The 18,829-nt window shown below is 32.8% G+C and overlaps 1 protein-coding gene across 4 annotated transcripts in view; it reads left to right on the top strand.

Moving 5' to 3' along the window:
- LOC106126280 (tetratricopeptide repeat protein 39B-like) overlaps positions 1 to 18,829 on the top strand; it is a 56,199-nt gene that overhangs the window by 8,459 nt on the left and 28,911 nt on the right. For 3 of the 4 annotated variants that reach the window (XM_013323829.1, XM_013323830.1, XM_013323823.1), the window contains exon 2: positions 5,092 to 5,151. The gene's annotated coding sequence lies outside the window, so the exon portion shown is untranslated. Of the gene's footprint in view, positions 1 to 4,444; positions 4,597 to 5,091; positions 5,152 to 18,829 lie in introns of those variants that run through there. The other variant, XM_013323825.1, reaches the window with a different exon arrangement.

Raw genomic sequence — 18,829 nt, 5'->3', positions numbered from 1 at the left:
ACAATTGAAGTTTTATTAATTATACTTGTAATATAATTTATTAATTGTACTAAAAAGGTTCCTTAGTGCGTAATAATTGAATTTCCAGCAACAAAATAAGAATACTATACACGAGTTAACATATCCCCATTTATGCATTTCCAGTTGACAGATTTTATGACAAGTTTGGTTTCAATCCACTTCAAAAAGAAGGAATTTTTCTTTTATATTTGCTACTTTGTAACTCCGTTCCTAGTTATCCGATTTTCATTATTATCTCTCATTTTATTCCGATGATGTTGTGTGTCATTTGGTACCATTGTTTTGAAAAGTTATCCAGTAGTTTGGGAATTATTTTTAATTATCAGGAGAATTTAATGCAGATTATATTTGCCTTTGCAACTATTTAATTCTCACCAATATCTCGAAAGATATCAAAAGATTAATAAAAGCAACGCGCATCCGAAAAATGCAACAGCAGCCTGAGCCTGCAGAGAATTAAATCCTTGGACCAATGCATTACTTCGTTACACTTCGAAACACTAAATTTATTCAATTAAGTAATGTTCTTATAAAGATGAGAGGTTATCTGCTGTTACTGCTGCATTTCTAAATTTATTTTTTGAATCTACGTACATATTACTTACCTAACTAATTAGATTGTCCTTTTTCGTTTGTCTGTTTTCAATACTATATGTAAAAAAAATAGTAATGGAACTTCAAAGTCACTAAAAATCGACAAGCTAACAAAATTACTTTTTAATGCATTTTGTTTGAGAATGTTTTCTTTTTTTATACTGAATTCGCTGAATTGGCGAAGTGACCGCTGTCCATAGACAGACGCAATTGCAGACGCGTTGTATTCCTTTAATCGCCGGAGAAGGAGACGCGTAAGACAATATTTCCCCTTCCTATGCGTTCCTCCTTCAAAACCGTGGTATTGCACGGACGAGCCTTGCCATGCCGAATGCGTCCGCTGATATGAGAAAACAGATAGTGTTCTGCTTATTCATCTCATGCCGTCCCGGCGCCACGGTTCTGTTACCGTCTTAGTCAGCCTGCTACCGGTACGTCTGGGACACGTGTTCAAAATACCTACGTGACACTGTCATCCAACACGTGATTTTAAACTCTAGTCGAATTTAAACATTAGGGGTCATAAAAAATTGAAATGACCAACTGCCACTCCCATGCCTCTCTTTATCACTTTGTATACTATCCTGAACCTATATTATCTGTTTGGGTATGACGCATTGGTTGAATACTGCTGCTTACTTTATGGGGCAACAAAATAAAATTTTATCTTAGTGTATTAAATAGTGACATCTATGGTCTTTAAAATAAAACACCTACACGTTACCGGTTTCTTGTATCTAGAAGGCCGTATATGTTACAATGCCCTCTTTGATCATTTTTAATTTTTTATATTTTTTTCTTATTATCCAGTAATTTCTTATTTCACCATAACATTTGAAACAGTAAGCATAAATCGTCGGTTACGTCGACGTTTATAATTTTACTTTTTACTAATATTATAAATGCGATAGTTTTTATTAATGCGATGTAAACTAAACTTTCGTTGGATGGATGGATATGATTGCTAGAAGGTATCTCCAGATCAGCAGCATAAATCTGAATGAAATTTGGTATAGATGTTTGCAGTAACACTGACTGTGAGAATGCATAGGCCACTAAGCTGTTTTTTCGCGCGCTAAAAGCTGGTAAGAAAATAAATTATATTAAAAAGGGTAAAAAAATCGATAAGATCTTATTTATTTTTCATGTGTGATAACACAATTAAGATAATAATGCCTGAACATCCCCAAACATGACAAAAGTGACATTTTTTTTCTGGCATTTCTTTCGTCATAAGGGGCGCTACTGTCGCGGTTTGTTCTATTAGAAATGACAGAAAGACACATGAACAAGTAATATTTTTTTTTTAAAGTCAGTTCTTACTTTTATAGCATCTATATTTAAGATAGATTAGTTTGACAATTCATATGACAATACACTAAAAATAGTTTTAGTAAAATTAATTATGAACATTTTCGATTTTCAATGCTTGTTCGCATAGAACTTACAATCAAAAATTTTCAGATTATGGTTTTTAAATTACTATATGAATGAAATTGTTTCTAACAGTTTCATCTTTTTTTCTAAAAAAAATTAACATAAAGAAATAAAACATATAACCAAAAATTGAGTTGTTGACAAACAAAAAAGAAAAGGAATTAATGTTTTGTCAAATGACTGAAAGAAATTTGAAAAGTGTTAAAATACTTAAATTATAGTATTTATTTCATCGATTAATTTGATTAGAAGAACTATTCTCGAAGGTTCATAGTTGTTCGTTATGCGCGTACTCCCGACACTATGACAACCGTTCATTAAGTACAACGTTAATCATCCAAAATTAATTCGATACTTCTTAGGTGTTAGTTATCAAACTAATCTATCTTAAATAGACACACCATAGCAATTCATTTTTAAGGTTTTCGTAAATTTGTTATATTTGACTTTACCACGCTGTATATGATACTCGTATTATTCCTTTCATTCGTTAGCCATGGTGAGGTGGTTGTACAAAATTATGACATCCGCCATTTTATGGTGGCGGACATCTTTGATGTACTGATTAAAAAATAGCATTATCTTCAGGACTTATGGTGTGTATCAAATTTCAAAAGTAATCTTACTATGGAAAGTGGGTCTAATTTAAATTGTATGATTTGTACAAAATATATATATGTTTTATACATATACATACATATATGCTAATAATTTTTATACTCATAATCAAAGATGAGTATTGATTCGTTAATCCATTAATCGTTTAATTAATGAAGTTAACATTTTGATTAACGGATTAATTTTTAAGTATTTAAAAGTGTTAACGCTCTTGTTAAATTCCTTTAAATTCAATTTCGGTTATTTTAGTTCGCTAATTGTAATATAAGATACTTGTTGAAGCCACACCACGCTCGTAAGTTCGGCTATGTTCGGTAACTGAATTGCTGGAAGTGCGAAGTGCACATGTGAGTGTGATGCATGTTATACAAAGCTTCTGGGAAAGACGTGAACAACGAAGTAGTAAGATTCCTTCCCATAGTAAGATTCCTTATTCGAAAATAATGATATTGATGACTGAATTTAACCAAACTTACGTTTACCTAATGTTGCGTTGTTTAGGAGCTAGAGCTTTTCAAATTTTATTAATTACTTCACAAAATATTTCAGTCTTTAATAGACTTAATTCACATTTAAACCGGTTTACATTAGTTTAACTCCACTTTTTGTCTGAAAAAAGTTTGTTATAAAATTAACAGGAGATTCGAAATCAGTATACTATATTTATATTTTTTCACTTCGTCTAATACGTGAGGTGTAAGAGCCATTAACTTTTTAAGCCAAAATTATCAAGTGTTCATTATACTACCACTTGGTAGATACAGAAACGAGGAAAAATAAATTTAATTCATTTTTGAATCCAAAAGACGAAAAATGTGTATGTAATAAACATTCCTCAACAACAATGGGGTTGCAAATTTATCTGTTTATTACTGACGTTTTTCATTTCATAAATTTGCCCCTATCCCTACGAAGGGTCTGCTCAGTATATATACTACTCCTTCATACATCTGTGTCAGCCGTCATATCTGAATTCACCCCCTTCCTACGCATACTCTCTTTCATACAATCCATACTACTACAAACTTTCTCTAATTTACACATTCTTAACTTTACCCTTTCTTTTTACACCATGCATGCTTCTTAGCAAACGCATTTCAGCTACCTGCAACCTTCTTTCATCCGAAACCTTGTTGGCTCAACATTTAACTCCGTACAATACGACAGGTCTTACGATCGACTTGGAAATCAACGCCATTAACTTGAGTGGCACTGGATCACTAGTCTCACCGGTGACCTATTTTATATATCCAATAAGCTAGCGTTTGACCACGCTCCCACCTGATATTAACTGATGATGTGGCCGAAAGATAGTACACTCTAGCTTAATTAAAATCCATTCCCTCTACTCTTAAAGGCCCCCACGTCATACTTGGATGAAAAAACTGAAGCCGGCAACTTGTTCCAATCCTTTGCAGTACACACGGAACGATGTTACTGTTACCTATCGCCATTTGATCCAACCTGCATTTATTAGGGTTTTCACATTCCGGTTACCACCACCGTCAAAATGGACGCGTGAACTGAGGTACTTAAAATCGGAGGTTGGTAGATCAACACCATTTAAAGCGATTGGGGAAAAGCTGGTTGGACCACCAAAATCACAGAACAAATGTTAAGGACTTAAAAATAATGTACCATAAATAATTGTAAATTTTTTTTTAAATATGAACAAAGGACTACCTTGGCAGTCGCAGCCAGAGCGCGATAACGAATTCAATAGATTTATGGCTCCAACCCTTCTAATAGTCGGTCGTGCGCGCGCGCTATGTGTAGACGACCGTGAATTATAAGCTAGAATCAGACAAAATGAGAATAACATCGAATACATGTTTTAGAGAAATAATATTATTATGTGTATAGTGATATTAATTTTTGTAATAAGTGTTCCCATAATAAGTGTCAAATTGTAAACTCAATATACATGTGTGTTTAATTCGTCTTCATTTATCGTTCTATTTATTTTACACATTTCCCTTTGCCCAATAGTAGTATAAGTTTTAAATGATTAACTTTAACTTGCATAACATTTTCGGGAATTTAACGCTTTATCGATTAATGAAGCAAATTCTTAATTGACGATTAACGAAGTTAACTTTTGGATTAACTGTAACCTATGTTATAATGACACCCGAGACGAGGCATGACAAGACAGCCATAGTCTGACAATGATTTTGTGGTATTCTTTTGACTTGAGGGCGCTACTGAGTTATTGTTATAACTTAAATAACCACAGGGAAAGATAAGTTTAAAAGCTTATGCATTTGCATTTGCATTGCATCGCGATCGATAAAATGGCGCATGTGCGTAACAAAAATCCTTGACAAGCTCCGTTCGGACATGCGCCCCTCGCGTGACACGTCCGCAACCCCTACATCTGCCTTATAATATCCTCGTCTATATTTAGTTCTTTGTTCACAGTGCTCCAAAATCTTCGCAATCTTCAATACTTGGAATTTAGCAGCCACACAACTGATCTTGGTAAGTCTAATTCATAAGGTTATTTTAAGGCATCGCGCATCCATTTTTTTTTATATTCTTGCATATTGTTATAACTAGCTTGTGGTTTTAAAGTAATAGCAAAGATTTTGTATTTTTTTACTTTTTACGTAATTGTGAACATATTTGATGTTAACCGATATTTCTCGGATAAACATCCGAAAAATATTATATAGCTGTTATTTTTAACTGTTATTAATTTTCCTTATGTTTATTTAAATATATAAATTATGTAATAATGTTATATGTTGTATAACAATACCAATATAGCTGCGCGCGAACTGTTTCTATAGTTGAAAAAACAAATTGTTATTTTTATTATGATATTAAAATTCAAATACAATTTAAAATGTCTCGACGATTGCCAATACGTTGCATAAATGCATAAAACTCTAAAATGCTCAAATAAATTCATGTACGACCTTGCTTTGTTTGCACACTTTAAAATAAGTGTGTTTTTTTTTAATAAAACATGTTATTATTAATGAATTTAAAATGTAAAAAAACTATAATAAAAATAAATATTATAATATAAAGTCACCAAAAATATTTTAAAAATAATAATTTATTAATTTAAATGTATTCCCGAAGTAACTAATTTATTGTGTGCAGAATGGATGCGCGATGCTTTTATGTTTTAAATCGATGTTACACTATTGGCCAAAATTATATGTCAAAAAATATCGTAATGTAGAAAATGCATGTAGCGACTTTATGTGTGTGTCTTTTTATTTTGTTCTTTTAATGAGACAGATGAAATTCGTTCTCATTCGATTTAGATTCAAGAGAATGGGGTCTCATGAAAATGAAGCAAGAGTTATATTTTTTTTGTTGTTATAGTGATATGTTCAGTAAATTAGTTAAAAAGTGTAAATAATGCAGCTGAAAATATTGTATTTTTTATTTTATCCTAAGGTAAGTTTTATGTGTTATGTGTTGTACTAAAATTGCTTTAAAACAATTTATATTATATAACAAATATTAATTCATATTTTCTTTTCCAGATGGAAACCGCATCCATTACTGGTCTTAATATGGCCATCGAAAACAAGAATGCAAAAAGAGTAAAAATTAAGGGCTAAGGGTCTAAAACTAAAAACGCTAAATAAGTTCGAAATTATGACATGGGAACTCCTTTTTTTGGTCGATTATATGACTATTGTAGATCTGATACGTGTAAATATAGATTTTCTGCCATATTTGGCAAACGTCAATTTTAATCGAAAAAGTCCCCATATAAGTGGAAATAAGAAAACAAAAAGTTAAAAAAGTTTCCCTCCGTACAAATTTTAATACCTGCATTTCTAATTTAAAAAGTGGCTTATAAAGTAAAATCGTCTAAAAACCACATCAAAGTTATGACAATTCAATGAAATCACACATACATACATTGAAAATGCGAAAATCGTGAGATTTGATCTTTGAATATTCAAAGAAGGACCTCTCAAACGCGTGTCTTCCCTTCTATATAATAGAAGCGAACTATAATTCTTAAAATTGCTTGCTTTCTTGCTCGAGTGAGTGAGTAAATTTTTGCGTCAGTATACGTTAGTAAAGACGTAACAGTTTTACGTGTCATCATGAACATGTTTTATTATCATATTTATCTCACTCGCCTCGAAAAGTAGCTGAATTTTGAGCGCGCTAGCTCTTATCCTATTCCGTTTCGCTATAGTCGAAGTAAATGAGCATGAATTTTCACTATAGTGTGTCTGTTTAAGATACATTAGTTTGACAAATGGCACTTACGAAGTATCGAATTAATTTTGTATGAGGATTAATGTTGTATTTAATGGACGGTTGTCATAGTGTCAGTCGTACGAACACAATGAATAACTGTGAACTATCGAGTATCGATTTTATGAAATTAATCTAACAAATGGGTACTATAATTTAGGTATTTTATTAATTTTTGAATTTAATACAGTTATTTGGCTACGTATCGCACAATTAATCAAAAAATACATTTCTAAGGTTACAAAAAAAAACATTTTTGGTTTCCTTTTTTACTTTATGTAGTTAGGAAGGAAAAAGTATAAATAGAAAGAAACAATTTCATTTAGATTGTAATTCAGAATAAAAATCAGGAAATTTTCGATTGCAAGTTCTATGACAACAATGGTCAAAAAAACGATTTTATTCAACCTATACCTAGTGAATTGTCAAATAAATTGTCAAACTAATCAATCTTAAATAGATACACTTTATTTTTTTTAATTTTACAAAGCTATAATCGTCATATTTTCGGCCAAATAATTCTCTATCATTATACGTATTATTAGTAAATACAATTTATAAAATGAACTATGAAAAATGTACATAACTAATACTCAAAGAAAAACATATGTAATAAATATCATTCAATGTAAATGGAATTTTATTTACGTATAAAGCGAAGTTAAAAATATTGGTGAAGACGAGAATTTTGGCCGGTAGTGTATTCCGATTTATTAATTATATTTTCATATGTATAAAGAGATTTCGTTTTTATCGATTTGAAGATCAAGATTTACAAGTCTGACGCTATCCACAATATTCTATCAATATTATATTCTACATCTTTAAAGAATAAATGTAACACAATGAATAAATGGAACAATATGCCTCAATAATTTTCCATGATATGTGATTCATGCAATTAATCTCGACTACCAAAAACCTGAATAGCGATGAAAATAAACGAATGTTTTTATAAAGGTCTCCGACAATAATAAATATACATACTTTATGTCGAAAAACAACATTCTTTTGACATTCTACAATACTAGTATGGAGTGCGAAATAGTATATTGCCATCTCTTTCATTCTTTATGGAAAAACAGAGATAAAGCATTCACATGCTTCGGCAGGGTAAACGGTTCCATAGACAATATTTTTTTTTCAGATATTTTAAGACTGTCACAACATTATTGCTTGCTAACTATTTTTTGTTTACTCATATTTATAAAACGTTACATTTAAAACTATTTAGTTGTAGTCCATTTCAGTATCCTCTTTTCTCACCTTCTTTACTCTGTAACACAATGGCTAGCGTATTTGCCGATTGGATACTTGTGAATTTGATATTAAGGATTGCTGATGTTTTTAATAATTTTATTATTGCGAATTAAGATGGCTCTTGCTCAATTAAGGTAAACCTTGTCAAAATCCCGTCTTCAAATATCATCTATTGCTTTAAAATTAGCTTTAATCAATAATTAGTAGTGAACAATGCTTAAATTCCGGTGCAAATGGAAAAATTGCTACTAGTTACGTAAAATGCTTTGTGCTATTTTTTTTTAGATTGTGGTAAACAACGTACGCATTGCGAGTTAAATGGCTGGCTGTTTGCGCAATATATCACCAATAAATAAACACAAATTTTAAAAATAAATTAGCATTTTTTTTACTTCACCTTTAAATAAATACTGGCATTGCAATTACTTTTTTAATGCCACAAACGTGATCAATCGACCTTTATCTACTGTACAAGATTTATAATTAAAAAAATAAGGAAAACCATAACATGCAAAACTAGCTGTCGCCCGCGCAGAATTAAAAAAAATAGTAGCCTATGTGTTCTTCCAGGCTACGTTCTACATCAATGCTAAGTTTCAGCGAGATCCATGGAGCTTTTCTGAATATACCTTCAAACAAACATCCATCCATCTAAACATTCGTATTTATAATATTAGCAAGATTATAATATAAGTAAGAAGTAAGATGCAACTATATTATAGTTCCATTTTCATCGCGTCCTTTGTTTGCGTTATCAAATGTATCATAAAATCAGTTCTTCTATAAAATAACTCAATTGAATATAAATGTACTTTGGTAGATAACGTGGACACTGGTTTCTAATGGTTTGTAATTTTGTGTGTTCTTAATTTTGCTATAAAGTATACTGCTGTTGGCGTTGCTTAGCGATTGGTTTTGGAGATATCTACGTGTTCTCATGCTGGTGCAAAAAAAAACTTTATAAGCTAGATGGCTAATAGTTTTTTTTTATGAGGCGAATTAATAGATCTGTGGTTTGTTTCCTCATCATCTCGTTTCTATTTTTTCTCAGACTCTTTAACTTCCTCCACTTTCCTATTTAATTATGACTTTGGTTAGCGGTTAGCTTGAAATGTTTGTGACAGTATGTTTTAATTATGGTTTACAAATACAAGAACTTGTCATTATTTTATTTCTTTATTAAAAAAATCCACACAAAGGGACTAAAAAGTATTAATTTAGCTGCCATAAACTAACTAGTTGTTCCTATTCAGGCAGGATGGATAGATAGTAGGACAAAATAATATGGAAGGAACAAAGGAATTGACATATAGTAAACTTATGTAAAGTGCAAGCACTTAGCGACATTAATTCTATAAAGATGAAATTAAAACATAACGCCGTTAAAGAAAAAAACACAAAGAAAAATATTATAAGGCATTGGTTATACTCCTTTGTTCTCAAATAGTCCATCAATGTTCGAAGAACGGCCAGATTCGGCCGGCCTCTGGTTTTGATTGTAAATTGTATGCCAAACTTTACCGTCTTTCTGATCATGCGATTTCGAGTGTACGCAGTTTGTTAAGGACACTAAAATAGACAAAGGCTTCTAGATGATTCTATAGCTGTTAGGCGCATGTGCAGACGTGGGCGGCGGCAATCAATATCCCGGCAGACAAGGACGGCCAAAAGTAGTTGTCTCCCTCGGATCATACGATTTGCGAATATACGCAGTTGCCAGGGACATTACAATACCAGCCTTCTAGATAAATCTGTTAGCGACATGGCGCATGTGCGAATTTCCAATCAATACAGCGGAGAGACAGGCACGCCCTAGGTGTCTCGTCGCCGTTAAAATGCACTACAACGTATTATAATAAAATAATTTAATGTATATCCTCGAATGTAAGAAAGTTTTTTCTTGCAATATGTATGTGTATATTGCACAATTATTGTCATTTCGAAGTCATTATTTTATATCTGAGATGTCTTGACTATTTATGTTTAAGTTCCTACCTTGGGATTCAACTAAAGTCGGTTTTCTTTTTTTCTATAATAATTTTTTTTGTTTTTTTCTCACTTTTTTTGTAAATTTCAATTTGATTACTAATTTGCTTCCTTATACATATGAGGTCTGAAATAAGACAAACAAAGAAAATGACTCTCCTGTTAAATTAGTAGATAATTCATAAATAAAAAATTAAGAAATTCAGCAGTCATAGCTACCTGCTATATTTAAGAATTCTGTTGTATTTATCGGAACATCTTAATAAGAACATTGCTAAATTAAATACAATAGATTTATTCGAAACACTAAAATATATTTCCAAACAGTATCATGTAGTTCTTCAACAAGTAACATAACGAGAACATAATCAATATAGTTCATGTCCTATCTTATCTATCTTCCTATATACTTGCTAAATTAACATGGACTACATAAAAACCATCAGCTTTTAAATAAGGATATAATTATAACAATCGGTTTACTAATTAAAAAGCAATGAAGTTATATATCGTCGCGAGAATTTAATTCTGTGATTGGCGCGCCGCTGTTGCATATTTTACATTACGCGCATCTTCCTTTTTTAATCTTTTAATATATAGTTGATTATATAATTTGAAAGGGTAATATACGCTTAATACTCTAGCCTTCATACCCATTTATTTGGATAAGCTGTTATTCGTATGCATTTTGATTGATGAGAGATCCTTAGATGATAGACATATCCCACCCAGGACTTTTATTTAGCCAATTTACGGATCTACAATACGTTGATGCGTCATTTTATGTAGGTCATATAGTTTGAGCTATGTAAGCTAAGATAGCAAAGTTGTGCTCTTCTTCTTAGTTACGCGCCGTTGCATTTTTTATTTCGATTAATTTATTCTTTCAATAACTGCTAAACAATCAGAATAATATAGTCCAAAAGGCAAATATAATCTACATTAAATTCTATTGTCTTTTTTTAAGTAAGCGTTAAAACTGAACTCGGATAATAGCGTCGGAAGTAACTCGTAAATTTAATTGATGTTTGTAAAGAAAAAATGGTTATTACGAGAAACCCATTTAAGATAAATGCTATCGCGGATATTTAACGAATATCAAAGCTACACTTCTTCCATATTTAATTTTTATTTAGACCCTAAATATAGCCTACGTAAGCGAAGAAAGCAAAAACGTCGTTAATTTTTGTAACGCATTTTGAACTTAAACTCAAAATCTGCTGATCTTCTAGACGGTTTAAAAATTAATAAAAATATGAAACTCACTGGCAAGCATCAAAATAAAGAGGAATTGATAACCTCTTCCTTTTTGAAGTCGAATAAAACTTAGTAAGTAGCAAATGTATTCTTTCAAACTGTGTTCTAGCGACATCTGTTGAGCCGTTCCGTTCTAACAAACATCCATAAATCCATGCGTATAAACTTTCACATTTATAATTATTAATAAGAAGTAAGATAATATATGACCTGTAAAATATGACGAGATATATCATAATATAGTTATCCCCCGCGACTACGTCCGCGCGTAACTAAAAAAAACCTTAATTTGTAGCCTATGTGCTCTTCTAGACTATGTTATACATATATGCCAAATTTCAGCGGAATTCACGCAGCCGTTCTGAATATATCTTTTAACAAAAATAAACCCATCCATCTAAACCAGTCTTTCCCAAAGTAGGCGATAACGCTCCCTTGTGGGCGCTGCAGGTTTCAAGTTGCGGGTTATAGTAAAAGTTTCGTTTAGAATTCTCCTTTAACATACATGTATAGGTCACAATAATTAATTAATTTAATTTGAAGTTATAATGGTTTTTAAATATGTGAAAATATGGGGGCGCTAAAAAAATATTTATTCTCAAAGTGGGCAGTAGACAAAATAAGCTTGGGAACCACTGATCTAAACATTCGCATTTATATATTAATTATTATTCAAACTTTCGTGAGACATTATACTAAATTGATAAAATATATAAACACGTTTAGCCGTAACACTCAAGTATATACGTGAGTGTTTAGCCGTGTTTATATATCATTTAACTAAAATTAATAGAGTAATTAATTGATTCCTATGTACTTCTGTTTTATACTGACGGAAGAATGAATTATAAACATCGTGATGCAACCTGCACATATCTGAGAAGAAATTCAAAGATATGTGTGAAGTCAACCAACCCGCACTTGGCCAGCGTGGTTGACTATGGCCTAATCACCCTTAACTTAGGGTAGGCTCCGAGCCCCTCAGTGGGGACGTATAGTGAGCTGATGATGATTATTAGTTTGCTAGAAGAATCGTCGTTTTACTGACGAAATACGAAAACGATATATAATACTATTAACAAAATAATTGCAATTTTTGCACCACTGTTACTATTTGTTTACCATATCCCTTCGAATACATCCAAGTATACCTAGATACTTATACTACTAATTGAGACGAAGACGATTCGTATTACATCTTAGTTTTAACGGATGCCAATCCGTCATTCGACCTTTTTTTATGCTATGATATTTATTTTTATACGATCTTGTTCATCCCGATTTAAATCTAGACAGATTCGGCCGGCCTCTCGTTTCGGATGTAATTCGTATGCCAAATTTTACCGTCTTCGGTCACGTGATTTCGAGTTTGCGCAGTTGTTAAGGATCCTAAAATAGACAAAGGCTTCTAGAGGATTCTGTAGCTGAGGCGCATGTGCAGACGAGGGAGGAGGCAATCAATATTTGCGAATATACGCAGTTACCAAGCGCATTATAATAATAACCTTCTAGATAATTCTATCGTCTACGGCGCATGTGCGAAGTGCCAATCAATACAGTGGCGTGATGAACAACTAGATTCTATGATGTTATTGAAAGGGCAAAATAGAAAGAAACAAAGGATTCATTTTATATTAAAAATATGCTGCAGAGTGATAAGAAAATATCATAATTATAATACCAGTAGTTGTAGAATTAAGTGTACATCACTTTTTCTTGCTAATTAAGTACTTGGAGCGATAGTTTCGTACCCTTTTTAAGATATTTGCTGCAACGGATGAACGTGAATTTGGTACAATTATGAATTAGTTATATTGAGATACAATTATTTTATTAAATTTGTCAAGAAAATAATGCAAAAATAATACTATGTTTAATCAAATAATAAAAAAAAACTTTATTAATTGTCTAACTTATCAGACGATGATATCTGGTCATAAAAATATGTGGTACCTAATATTACAATACATCATCATGCCAGATTCGGACCGCCTTTGAAGCTTGGGCATGGGCTTTATGTCATCATCATCATCATAATCATTCTAAATTTATCCACTGCTGGACGTAGGCCGAGCCCCTCGGTGGGGACGTATAGTGAGCTGATGATGATGATGATGATGGACGTAGGCCTCCCCCATCGATTGCCACACCGCGCTTTGCATGTTAACATCTAATATTTCAAGTACTACTCGATTTTATACACAGTTAATTAATTCTTCTTCATTAAGCTCTATAAACATTTGTGAGTCCCGGCTTGTTGGCTGTTCTATCATGTCTTAATAATTCGAGATGTCGAGTTTTTAAAGGTGTAAAATATAAATAGGAAACGCAATTTTTTTCACTTACTGAAGATTTCAATTTGACATGTTTCGAATTGTAGAGATTCCTAATAATACTCATTTGAAATATTTAATATTTAATAGATATATAGAATTTTACAACCATTAAAATATATTTATAACGTCCTTGAATACATAAGTGTATACTACTAGCTGTCACACGCGACTTCGTCCGCGCGGTATTAAAAAAAACTTAGTAGTATCTGTGTTCTTTATGACTATTTTCTACATGTTCTACATGTATTCTTTACTGTTGAACCGTTCTGGAGATACCTTGTAACATCCATCCATCCATATATCCAAACATTCGTATTAATAATATTAGATAGATTTTTGATAAAATAGAAACAATATTCACGATCAATACACGTGTCATTGCATTCTCAATTTAAAGCAGTAAAGGTAAACATCGTGATGATAGTCAACCCTAACTGAAGGTCGGCTCCGAGACCCTCTGTGGGGTCGTATACTGACGATGATTTTCATTGATCCTAAAGAAGTGTTAAAAGACCAATTTTTTTAGAATCGAACTAATTTTAAATACGATTAATACATCATTACAAGTGTTCCTTTGATCTCGTAAGTCAAGTTAAGTTAATAACAATTATTATTTGGTTTCGAAAAGAATTTAGTGACCAAATTCGGCCCGCCTTCGAGTTTCCACAACAGGAACGTAACAGATTCGGTCCGCCGTTGGAAGCTCGGGCATGCGCATTGAATGTTAGTATTGAGCTGTCCAGGCACTACCTACACAGATACGCAGTTACATTTTATTTGAATAGAATACTGTAATTTAAAACAAAACAAAGTACTGGCTACTACATTTCTAGTTTTAATTATGTACAATATATTATTATATTTCTAATATGAATAAAATGAGTCTTAATTCTAGGATATTAAATAAAATATTCATCATCGTCAGTTCCCTATACGTCTCCACAGAGGGGCTCGGAGCCTACCCTAAGTTAGGGGTGACTAGGCCATAGTCAACCACGCTGGCCAAGTGCAGCTCAGTTGACTTCACACATATCTTTGAATTTCTTCTCAGATATGTTGTGCAGGTTGCATCACGATGTTTTCCTTCACCGTAAGAACGCCGGATAAGTGTACATATGTAAATCGGATATTAAAAAACACATTGCTACATTACAGGATTCGAACCTAGGACCTGTAGATTACAAGTCAATTACTTGACCCCTAAGATGCTCTGCCAAAATATTACAAACAAATAATTAACTAAAATATATTATTAAAAGGAGTCCCTTTAGGCAAGGTTCCAAAGATACTGGCAGCGTTCCCCCTTTGAATATCTATACTAATTCTTTGTTCCTAAGTGTCCCCTTTGTGTTGTTAAGGTTGCTACCAGCTCTTCGGTCCCCTGTGGTGTCGACTAACTTTTTTGATATTTCCTTAAAAAGCCAGCGCTAGGACCCCACGGACCAAGGGTCTCGACACCAAATGGGATAGAATCTTATTCGGAGCGTAGACCTCTGTATTTGCTTGCTAGCTAATTACTAGCTGTATAATATTCGGAGAAGGAATATAACAAACATTACCATTCATAAAACATTATCGTTTTGACAGTTGGGTAAAAAAAAACTATCGTTGAAAGATAGAAAAATTTAATATTTGCTATTACCTAGGTGTTGTACTATATCTATAGTCATAAGGCATAATTATTTATACAAAAATTTTACAACCTTGACAAAAAATATCCTTTAAATAGATTGTAATATTAATATGTTAGTAGTAAGTAATAATTGTAAATATGTTTAGAAATATATATTCCTTTATAATGTGGTTAGATGTAAACCGCGTATTAAGGTCAGCTTTCACTTTGTCTTTATAAATTTAGTTTTAGCTTCTAACAATAACAATCGTTGTGTTGTTAGTCCTTGGTCTTGGGTCAATACCAAACATTTATAATAAGTCTGATGGCGTACTCTTAATTTTCAATTATGCGAATGTTTTGCGAATTTATCTACAATGTCCTTAGCCCCCATCAAGCGAGTAAATTCTCGTTAGCTTAAATTATTTAACAAATCTAGGTCGCCTGACTTGTAAAACTAGTTGTTCGTTTAGGAATTGACTTTGTATCGACTACCAATTCCTTTCGCCATTCTTGCTTCGCGTTGCGTAATAGGGTCCATATGAGGAGTACTTAAATTTTATATTTATTTAAATAACAACATTCATATTTGCTGCATTCATAAATCCTTAGAAATATTTTTAATTTCTCAGACAAAAATATTTATCAAAAACAGATTGCGTTTTGGCATTGAACTAAACCTCACAATGATTATGGCTTAGAAAATTCATTTTCATTGAAAACATCTGGTATCACTAATCACGTTGTTACGTGCAGAAAATGACATATCATGAGTTGTTAGTTTCACTATAAAATGATAGCCTTCACGTCGCTTATTAAAACGTTCCGTGAGGCTATCATTTTTACAATATCTTCTGGTATGCCACATGCAATCATCTCATTCTTTTGATGAAACAAATAACAATATGTTTTAGCGTGCTTCGTCAGTGGAAACTCACAGAAAACATTAATCTCAACATTAATTAGGGTGGTCCAATGGGAGGACGGGTTGCTGCATCGATTGCTTCTGCATTTGCACATGCGCTTTATGAAAGGACGCTAGACTACAAAGGTAGCCTCTTTGTTTAACCTAACTGCGTAGATTGCTGCAAAGCGCATGACGAGAAAGGCAGTAAAATTTGGCCGGTCCGTGTCTGCAGGCCATATTGATTGCCCCTTGCAAATTGCACATGCGCTTTGCATCCGCCCTCTCGGCATGTCCTAATTTGATGGAATATACGAGAACAAAGGAATGGCGCATTTTGAAATTATATCTTACTTCTTACTAATATTATAAATGCGAATGTTTAGATGGATGCTCGAAGGTATCTCCAGAATGGCATAACGCATCTCGATGAACTTTGGCATACATATAACACAGTTTGGAAGAACACATAGGCTACTAATTATGTTCTTTTTAACTCCGCGCAGACGGAGTTGCGGGCGACCGCTGGTTTAGGAAAAATTTTCGTATTTCGTCAATAAAACTTAATTTAAATAAAAATGAAAATAATAATATTAATATTTTCATTTATTTAAAAACATATGTAATTGTAGTTTTATTCCATATTCCTCGGCGTTGTTACATATATCGTGACAATCTGTACAACATATAATGTGGGATGGATGTTTGAAACAGAGTAATATTCTAACAAAAAAGTCAATGTGTGTCCTATAACTAGAAGTACCTGGATGACCGACCGCTTTGCTCGGTATTCTTTTATTTTTTCAAATTGTGTTTTTTGGAAATTATATTTAAGTACGAATTACTAATAAAATGATGAAATATGAATAGTTATTCTATATTATTTTTCGATCTTACCGATGGAAAAAGTTAAGTTTATGTTTAAGTTGATTATGGATAAACACGAATAAAATGATATTTTCTAAAAATGATTCCTAGCTAGATCGATTTATCGCCCCCGAAACCCCCTATATACTAAATTTTATGAAAATCGTTGAAGCCGATTCCGAGATTCCAATTATATATATATTATATATATTTATATAAATGGAATCTCGAATATATATATAGGATTACTTTGTTGTCCGTCTGTCTGTCTAGACCTTTTTTTTGTATCTGCTAAACGTAAGATTTATATAAACAACTTCTTGTCTTACAATAATAACATTCCAGTATAATGGTAAATTGATATTTTAATTTTTAAAGGTCAGTTTTAAATGCAAAATAAACATGAATAATTAAAGTCGATGCAAAGGAATTTGTAGGTACATATGTAAATCGGAAATCGAAAAACACATTGGTACATGGCGGGACTCGAACCCAGGACCTGCAGATTGTAATTCAAGTGCTTGACCACTGAGTCACCGATGCTCTCACCGGCCGTATTGATTGCCCCTTGCAAATTGCACATGCGCTTTGCATCCGCCCTCTCGGCATATCCTATTTTGATGTAATATACGAGAACAAAGGAATTGCGTTTATTGAAATCGTTTTAATCAAATTATAATTTAAAGTATATCGTTTTCGTATTTCGTCAGTAAAACGACGATTCTTAAAGTAAACCAATAATATAACCACGTTTATAAAGACCTTTAATTGTTTTGTTATTTTTAGTTGTACAAACTGGTTTAAAGTATTTACGAAATGTAAGACGCAATGAAGGTTTTTTTAATTAATGTCAAGTTGGTTTTATTTTAAACGTGCCACATTTATTGCGATTTGTTTGTTATTGTAAATTTCCATTGCCGAAGTAAATACATAACACATTCCTTGTCTTGTCTTTGAAGAAGCAAATAACAATATGTTTTTGCGTGTTTCGTCAGTGGAAACTCACAGTCAACATTATGCTCAACATTAATTAGGGCGGACCAATCGGAGGTCAGGTTGCTGCATCGATTGCTTTTGCATTTGCACATGCGCTTTATGAAAGGACGCTAGACTAAAGGTAGGCTCTTTGTTTAACCTAACTGCGTAGATTGCTGCAAAGCGCATGACGAGAAAGGCGGTAAAATTTGTCCGGTCCGTGTCTGCAGGCCATATTGATTCATCATCATCATCATCAGCTCACTATATGTCCCCACCGAGAGGCTCGGAGCCTACCCTAAGTTAAGGATGATGAGGCCATAGTCAACCACGCTGGCCAAGTGCGGGTTGGTTGACTTCACACATATCATTGAATTTCTTCTCAGATATGTGCAGGTTGCATCATGATGTTTTCCTTCACCGTAAGAACATCGGATAAATGTACATATGTAAATCGGAAATCGAAAAACACATTGGTACATCGTGGGACTCGAACCCAGGACCTGCAGATTGCAAGTCAAGTGCTTGACCACTGAGTCACCGATGCTCTTACCGGCCATATTGATTGCCCCTTGCAAATTGCACATGCGCTTTGCATCCGCCCTCTCGGCATGTCTAGTTTGATGTAATATACGAGAACAAAGGAATTGCGTTTATTGAAATCGTTTTAATCAAATTATAATTTAAAGTATATCGTTTTCGTATTTCGTCAGTAAAACGACGATT

Source organism: Papilio xuthus, unplaced genomic scaffold (assembly GCF_000836235.2).
Source record: "Papilio xuthus unplaced genomic scaffold, Pxut_1.1 DF825017.1, whole genome shotgun sequence".
NCBI classification, from domain to species: domain Eukaryota; kingdom Metazoa; phylum Arthropoda; class Insecta; order Lepidoptera; family Papilionidae; genus Papilio; species Papilio xuthus.
This window is presented reverse-complemented; position numbering and strand designations above follow the sequence as displayed.